The 8,334-nt window shown below is 45.9% G+C and overlaps 1 long non-coding RNA gene across 1 annotated transcript; it reads left to right on the top strand.

Moving 5' to 3' along the window:
• Positions 1-577: 577 nt before the first annotated feature.
• LOC125940129 (uncharacterized) lies at positions 578-3,320 on the top strand. The gene is made up of 3 exons (XR_007463361.1): positions 578-736; positions 2,185-2,332; positions 3,163-3,320. It is a non-coding gene; the product is annotated as an uncharacterized LOC125940129 (long non-coding RNA).
• Positions 3,321-8,334: the final 5,014 nt, after the last annotated feature.

Here is an 8,334-nt window from a genome sequence, read left to right on the forward strand (position 1 = left end):
AAAGTCCCATTAAAAATACATGGGAAGTCCAGTGATGTATAACAAAATGTCGCAGTTTCGCCCAAAAGTTGAAACATCGATTGCGATCACAAATTAGTAGACAGCTATACGAAGTAAGGATAGTAGCTTTATCGGCCGTATAAACTTTTAAACATTCGCTTAGTAACTAAATTAACAAGCATGGTGTCACGCGCGCTGCAGCCAACATGAACACATCTCACTCGATGACCGCAGAAACTGGCTTTCAATACGCTGGAGTGAGAAAGCGCGGCTTCAGCAGCGAGCTAATTGACCTCTGTGCTGCTTATCGCTTCAACGCGAACTAAGCGGGGTAAACACAGCGCATACGAAGCTATCTTTTCCGAAAGAGAGGCATCATACGCACAGAAAATTCACTCGCAACGCTTACATTTGTTGGCACTATATTTGGTACAAATAGCCGCCGAGCCAGATTTCCGATCGGAGCAATTGAGCATCTCTGAATATTCACGCAAAGACACTGGGAAAGGTATGCCGACAAAAGAAATTCACCTTGTTACCCTTCACTTCTAGGAACCAATAAGACCGCCGTCAAGATTGTGGATACCATCGTTGAAGACGCTAAACTCGGAAGTAAGGTGAAAATCTACGGCACAGTTTTCATCAGATCCACCGTCGGTAAAAACCCAGTTCTGCAGCTGTCCTTCTCAAGGCCCGATGGTACCAAACTACCTTGCGTGGAGAAGATTTTGCCATGGTAAGCGTTTGAAAAACTGTGCACATGGCAGTAAAAATGTTGGTGGTAAATAAGGCTGGTCACTCTCGAGCACTCTAGACCACTCTCGCTGTGCAGATTCGATTATGTAGGAAATTTACTGGTTGTGTTGAGAACCGTATGCATCCACGCCTATAGTACAAAAATGTCGGAACAACGGAGGTAGGTGGGGGGGGGGGGGTATTTGCTTCGTTTAGTGATAAGCATACTTTGTACCATCCCACCAATTTTTTCTATCCCTATCATCATCATCATCATCATCATCAGCCTATATTTTATGTCCACTGCAGGACGAAGGCCTCTCCCTGCGATCTCCAATTACCCCTGTCTAGCTTGCGCTAGCGTTTTCCAACTTGCGCCTCCAAATTTCCTAACTTCATCATCCCATCTGGTTTTCTGCCGACCTTCGACTGCGCTTGCCCTCTCTTGGTATCCATTCTGTAACCCTAATGGTCCACCGGTTATCCATCCTACGCATTACATGGCCTGCCCAGCTCCATTTCTTCCGCTTAATGTCAACTAGAATATCGGCTATCCCCTGTTTGTTCTCTGATCCACACCGCTCTCTTCCTGTCTCTTAACGTTAGTCCTAAGATTTTTCGTTCCATCGCTCTTTGTGCGGTCCTTAACTTGTTCTCGAGCTTCTTTGTTAACCTCCAAGTTTCTGCCCCATATGTTAGCACGGGTAGAATGCAATGATTGTACACTTTGCTCTTCAACGACAGTGGTAAGCTCCCAGTCAGGATTTGGCAATGCCTGCCGTATGCACTCCAACCCAATTTTATTCTTCTGTAAATTTCTTTCTCGTGATCAGGGTCCCCTGTGAGTAATTGACCTAGATAAACGTACTCCTTTACAGACTCTAGAGGCTGACTGGCGATCCTGAATTCTTGTTCCCTTGAATATCTTAGCAAACATCTACAAGGATTCCACAGCTACCTTGGTTCTCCACAAGAAAAGTAGAAAGTTACCTATCAAGAAAGGGGTGAGGCAAGGAGACACATCATCCTATCATCCCAGAGAAAATGCGTCTTAGTGGGTGTGGATGACAACATGACGATAGTTGAAATCAAAACATCCTACATCTATGGCAAAGTACTGCATTTAACCTTGTTCGAAATAATGCTGCCGCCCCATTACCAGCGTTATTCTCTCAATTTCTTCCTAATCATTTCTTGCTTTTCTATCCTCAATGGCTGATTCAACTATAACGACACATTACGAGGAGAACAATAGCATTCGTGGCATTAATCATTGTTCTGTAATAATGCCAACAAACTCACATTTTGAAAAATTATACAATCAGTGCCACAGTATATGCTTCTTTTTACAATTAACGGCAAGATAATTGAGTCTAACGATTTCTTTTCATAATTTTTTTCGATTTCTGGCTCTAAATATTGTGCTTCTGATTCTGTATGTATTCGTAGCAATCTGAACCTCTGTGATGGAAAAACACGCACTGAGAAGCGACTGAACAAGGCGTGGAACAACAGATGCCCCGTCCACCCAGGCACGTACAACGCGGAGTTAGTGTTCCGTTTGCCAAACAACAAGGAGGCGAAGGAATACTTCGGGGTGAGCTGAACAACAAAAAATAACTCGTTTAATATTACCCACGTAAGACGAGCTGGATTCATTCGGAAACAATTACCGCTTAGGCTGCAGTGGACACATTGCGGTGACAGCGGAACTCAAAAGTGATCGTGTATTTTGTTGTGAGAGCACGTTAAAGAACGTTGGGGAATCAAAAGTTAATTATTCCGATGTATTCCGCAACGACATGCCTCATAATCATATCGTGGTTTTCGTAAGTAAAACCCCCGAATTCGATTTAAGCCTCGAAATAAGGAACGCTGCCCTAACAGAGAAGCCGTCTAGAAAGCAAAAAAGCGACGAGACCACACACTGGACTCACAGGTCAAATTTTATTAGAAGCAGTAATAAACCATTGATGATAAAATTAATAATAGTGATTATTATTATATTCCGATCTGTACAGGTTGATGAAAGGGGCGAGTACAAATAAGGAGAGACAGCAGTCGTGCTGCAAACATACCTTCTAGTGGGCGTCACTTTTTCTTCTATGTTCCTTGAGATGACCTTACGCTAATTCGTCCGAAAGTCAGTTTTCTTAAGCAAAGTTTAATACCCGTTGCAAGTGTGACCTGGTCAACGTTACCCCAATTGTCACCCTCATCACTCTGTCTTGTGTCAACTGCAGAAAGAGCACATCTCCCAATAGTCGTCAACATAAGCATCTTCCTTATTATCCTCACTGTTATTAGCCGCAGCAACAGGCAAATTTCGATCCATTAAATAAAGAGCGTCTCTTTCAATCGTCTGCAATAACCTGTGGCCTGCGTCGCCAGACTTATCCTGTATACCTCTTATTCGCATCTTTTCAGGATGGAAACGTTGTAGCCACTGTGAAGATTGTGGACGACGGCCAACTTCTGGGGTGTGCGACCTATCCGATCAAAGTGGACGTCGATTGAAAAGCGATGTGTGGAGCTGATGTCTCTGCACAACGCCATTTACGAAATGAAGGCTGCTACAAACTAGAAATCTTTATGCACGCCACTTTTGTATATTTAGGCGTAGACGAAGACTCATGCGAAATGCACTATGCCCGTGGGCATTATAGCTTCATGAATAAATTATCAAAAATATTAACTATTCAGAAGTACTGTTTTCCGTCCTGTGTGCCATATGCTGCTTTCACGTAGATTAAAGCCCAAATCGACGCTAAACTCATAACGTGGCAGAGAAACAGCCTTAAAACCTACTCTCCCATTAGCGCACTTAGAGAAATGGCCTGATAGCAAATTCACACATCACGCCAACGTGAGCGTATAACCTGTAGATTAGTAGGCACTGATATCCTCGTGAGCGCCCTTTCTACACTATATTGCCTATTGCCGTCAATCGTTATCATTGGTAGCTCCAAAGCCGCAACGTAAAATATCAATCCCGGATATAAATTCGGATTCACTCAGCGGTTGGATTTATGCGGAATCGTGTCGAAATTCGTTTTACGATTGTCGTAGCATCACCTGCCATAAAGAATAGCACGAACTGGGTCTCGACTAATTTGCCTTGGCGAGAAGAAGCCACGAAGCCTGCTTCAAATATCGCGAGAGCACGTAAAAAGCCAGGATCAAGCATCAAGAAGCCAAACTACAATATGTTGAATATCATCTCTGTATTTAGACGAAGTAGTTTCACTGCGCTTAGCATTCTTAGGCTACTTCACCCACTCTTCAAGGCCTACTATATATATATATATATATATATATATATATATATATATATATATATATATTAAAAGAAGCATTCTTAGGCTACTTCACCCACTCTTCAAGGCCTACTATCTATCTATATATATATATATATATATATATATATTAAAAGAAGTACAGGCGCCCGTAGAAAAGCAATAACATGTAATATCGACGTTTCCGCCGGGGTCCGTTCATAACTCAAAAGTGCGATTGCGAGCACACAGAGGTCAAATTAGACACTTTCCATTTCCTATTTCCGTTTAGTTTGACATGAGTCAATTTATGTGTTGGTATGCATGACGTCACTAGATGTACACGTGCTTGTGGTCATCGACCAAGTACCGGATTAAAAAAAAAATTCGGCACTGTTTGCATGCGCACGTTTGTAGTTACGTTATAGCCCCGCTGTATGTGCGCCCGAAGTTTGAAGGCACGTTGATTTCTCTCTCGCTCCTATTTCTATTGAGTTTAGCAAGAGGCAATGCACGTGTTGGTATGCATGACGTCATTAAATTTGCCCGTGTTTGTGGTCATAGACCAGGTACCACCTTTTTTTTTTTCTTCGTTACAGAGAACGTGTTATAGAGAAACGTCAGTAAAGTCTTGTGTTTTTCCTACGTGCTTATATTTTTTTAACTACTTCTGTGCCGGCTCCGGTTGCTCTTTACTTCACTGATATATATTTAAATACTATGTTCTATACGACGCTTTATTCCAGGAAGGAAAGATGGAACCGCCGCAACAACGAACACGATCCGATGATTGATGATGGCTTTGTACAGATGGAGATGAGGTCGCATAAATCCTTACACTAATTTCCCCCGTGTACGGCAACGGCCAGCCTGGTCGCACGTTAGACAGTGGAACGGAGATGAAAGGGCTTCAGGCGGGAAACGTGCACGATCTCTGTTCCGCGGCAGCGTCGGTCAGTTGGGGCATCAACAGGTGTGACGCGATAGTTCACCGGCGAGGTCTGCTCTATGACTCCGTAGGGGACAATATATCGAGACTCAAGGTTCTCACATAAACCGGGTGTTGGTGCAGGTGTCCATAGGAGCACATCGTCACCAGGGCGGTAAGAAACGACGCGGTGAGAGGAATCGTACCGATGCTTGCGATCGTCTTGGCTTGCTTCAGTGTTCATACGGGCGCGACGACGACATTGGGCAAGACGAGACACAAACTGGTCGCAAATGAATGGTGAGGCGTTGACGGGGCCAGAGAAGAAAGAAACGTCGAGTGATGAGGTTGGGTGGCAGTCGTATACTAAAAAAGGTAGAGAGTATCCGGTGGTGCGTTGAACAGACGTATTGTATGCAAATGTTACAAATGGGAGAGTCACATCCCAGTTACGATGGTCAGGTTGAATATACATGGATAGCATGTCGCACAGCGTGCGATGAAGTTGTTAGGCCATTGGTTTCAGGGTGGTAGCTAGACGTTGTCTTGTGCACAGCGTTGGACGCTTGCAGAACTTCAGCAAGAGTGCTTGAATGAAATGCCTTGCCTTGGTCGCTCAAAAGAATGTGAAGCGCCCCGTGACGTAAGTAGAGAGCCTGCAAGAAGGCTGCTACTTCTGAGGCAGATTATTGAGGCTGTTTCAGCGTACCGGGTCAAGTGGTCAACAGCAGTGACGATCCATCTGTTGCCCTCTGGAGTAGTTGAGAGCAGCCCGAAAAGGTCAATGCCGATGATAGAGAAGGATTCTGCTGGACAAGGAAGTGGTTGTAGCGTCCCGACCGGAGCAGTAGTAGGTCGCTTACGGTGTTGGCAAAGCATGCACGAGGCAACATATCTAGCTATGCTGGTGCAAAGACCTGGCCAAAAGAATCGGCTGCGTATGCGCTCGTGTGTTTTGTGGTAACCCAAGTGGCCTGACGTAGGGTCATCGTGTGACGCCTGCAGATCTTCAGCGCGAAGAGAGCGCCATAGAATGGGAACCCATCGATGGCCTTCCGGGTGAGAGATGTAACTGTAGAGCACGTCGTCTTCGAACTTGAATAGTCTGAGCTGTTTCCGTAGCCTGGCATTGGGTACAGATGAAGCACCGCTAAGGCGATTGATGATACCATGGCAATAAGAATCGGCGCGCTGGTGAGTGGAAAGCACTGAATGGCGGTTTGATGGAATCAAGGAGGAAATTGGTGTAACAGACGACGCGTCCTCCGTGCGGCCAATTTGAGAAGGTGATGTGATGTGCTCCGATGATGGTGGTAATGGGCATCGTGAAAGAGCATCGGCATCTTGGTGCTTCCTTCCGGACTTCTATATGACATCGAAATCATGTGCTTATAAGCGGAGTATCCAGCGGCCAAGGTGTCCAGACAAGTTCTTGATTGTCGATAACCAACATAGAGCATGGTGGTCGGTCATGAAATCTCGGCCGTTGAGGTATGGGCGAAATTTCTGAATGAAACAAGACAACAGCCAAACACTGTTGTTTGGTTATGGAGTACTTCTTTTTTCGTGGAAGTCAGAACGCGGCTTGCATATGCAACAACCTTTTCGCAAAATTCTTGGTTGCGCTGCAGCAGTATGGCACCTATTCCTTGACCACTAGCGTCAGTATGCAGTAATGTGGGCGCCTTGTCATCAAAATGACAAAGAACAGGTGGGGATGTTAGCGCGCGCTTGAGTTCTTGGAACGCGGCTTCACACTGATCGTTCAAATTGAAGGAACTGGAACTAGCAAGGAGCTTGAAGAGGGGCGAGGCAATACTGGCGAAGTTCCGGATAAAACGTCGAAAGTATGAGGCGAGTCCAAGGAAGCTGCGCAGTTCTCTTGCACGAAGTGGGCGTGGAAAGTTGAGCACTGCGGAAATTTTGTCCGGATCAGGCTGGGTGCCATCTTTGCTAACGAGATGACCCTGGACTTTAATCGTTGTGCTAGCGAAACGGCACTTCTTCGTGTTTAGTTGAAGTCCGACATTAGAAAGGCATGTGAGCGCTTCATCTAAGTGTTGCAGATGGCCAGTGAAAGTCGAGGAAAACATGACGATGTCGTTGAGGTAACATAGACAAGTTTTCCACTTGAGGCCGCGAAGAACAGTGTCGATCATTCTTTCAAGTGTGGCGGGGCATTGCATAGGCCGAAAGCGTTACATTAAACTCGTAAAGACCGTCCGGAGTAAGAAAGGCGGTCTTTTGTCCGCTTCATGCATTGGAATTTGCCAATATCCAGAGCGAAGATCAAGGCAGGAAAAGTATTGCGCGCCTTGCAAAGAATCAAGGGCGTCATCGATACGTGGTATCGGATATACATCCTTCCGAGTGATCTTGTTGAGCGCGTGGTAGTCAACACAAAATCGTACCGATCCATCCTTCTTCTGCGCTGAAACGACGGGTGATGACCAGGAACTGGCGGAGGGACGTTTGATGTTCCTTTTCAGCATATCGGTGACGTTCTCCTCGATGATTTTGCGTTCGGCCAAAGAGACTCGGTAGGGACGACGGCGTACAATAGTCTGGCCATCGGTGTCGATACGATGGGAGGCAACGGAAGTCTGTCCGAGCGAGGAGGTATTCATATCAAAGGAGGCCTGATGCTTCGTGAGAAATTTTAGCAACGCTTCACTCTGAGCAGCGTTAAGGTCAGGACTTATCACGGAAGCAAGGGCAGATGAAGCAGATTTGCCCTGTTGAGGAAGAGCTTGCGAGGCGGCAAGAGGAAGCAGGGAGACTGATCAGGTGTCCACATAACAGGTCACTGCAGAGCCTTGAGGTAGGAGGATTGTCTCAGTGGCAGTGTTTAAAGCGATGATTAATGCAGAGCTTTCTCTGAACCGCACCAGGCAGGAAGCGATGACAATCCCACGGGCAAGACAGAAGCCGTAAGGAGTGATGAACATCTTCGCTATTGGTGATGTCCGAAGAAGAAAGAGTTATGATTTGTTCGTGGCCGGGAGGCACTACAGAATCGGCAGCAGTGAGAAGACGCAGTCGTGGCTCATTAGCACTCCCGCTGCAATGAACTGTCTTGGTCCCATCGGACTACATGTTGACGGCAAGAGATTAAAGCGGACGCTGCCAAGAGGAAGCTCCCACCTAAAATGAGTTCATGAGTGTACGGGAATAAAATCACGAACTTTATGTGATGGCCTATACCATCAATGAAGACGCGTGCTGTACATTGGGCTAATGGCCGAATGATTGCTGCTTTAGCCCCAAGCAAGGATGATCCAACATATAAGGCGTCTTCACTTTGCGCAGACGAGAGCACAGGTCCGCACGCATAACAGGTATAGTAGCTCCCGTGTCAATCAGAGCTAACAAACGCACACCCTCTACAGACACCAA

Source organism: Dermacentor silvarum, chromosome 9 (assembly GCF_013339745.2).
Source record: "Dermacentor silvarum isolate Dsil-2018 chromosome 9, BIME_Dsil_1.4, whole genome shotgun sequence".
Classification (NCBI taxonomy): Eukaryota; Metazoa; Arthropoda; class Arachnida; order Ixodida; family Ixodidae; genus Dermacentor; species Dermacentor silvarum.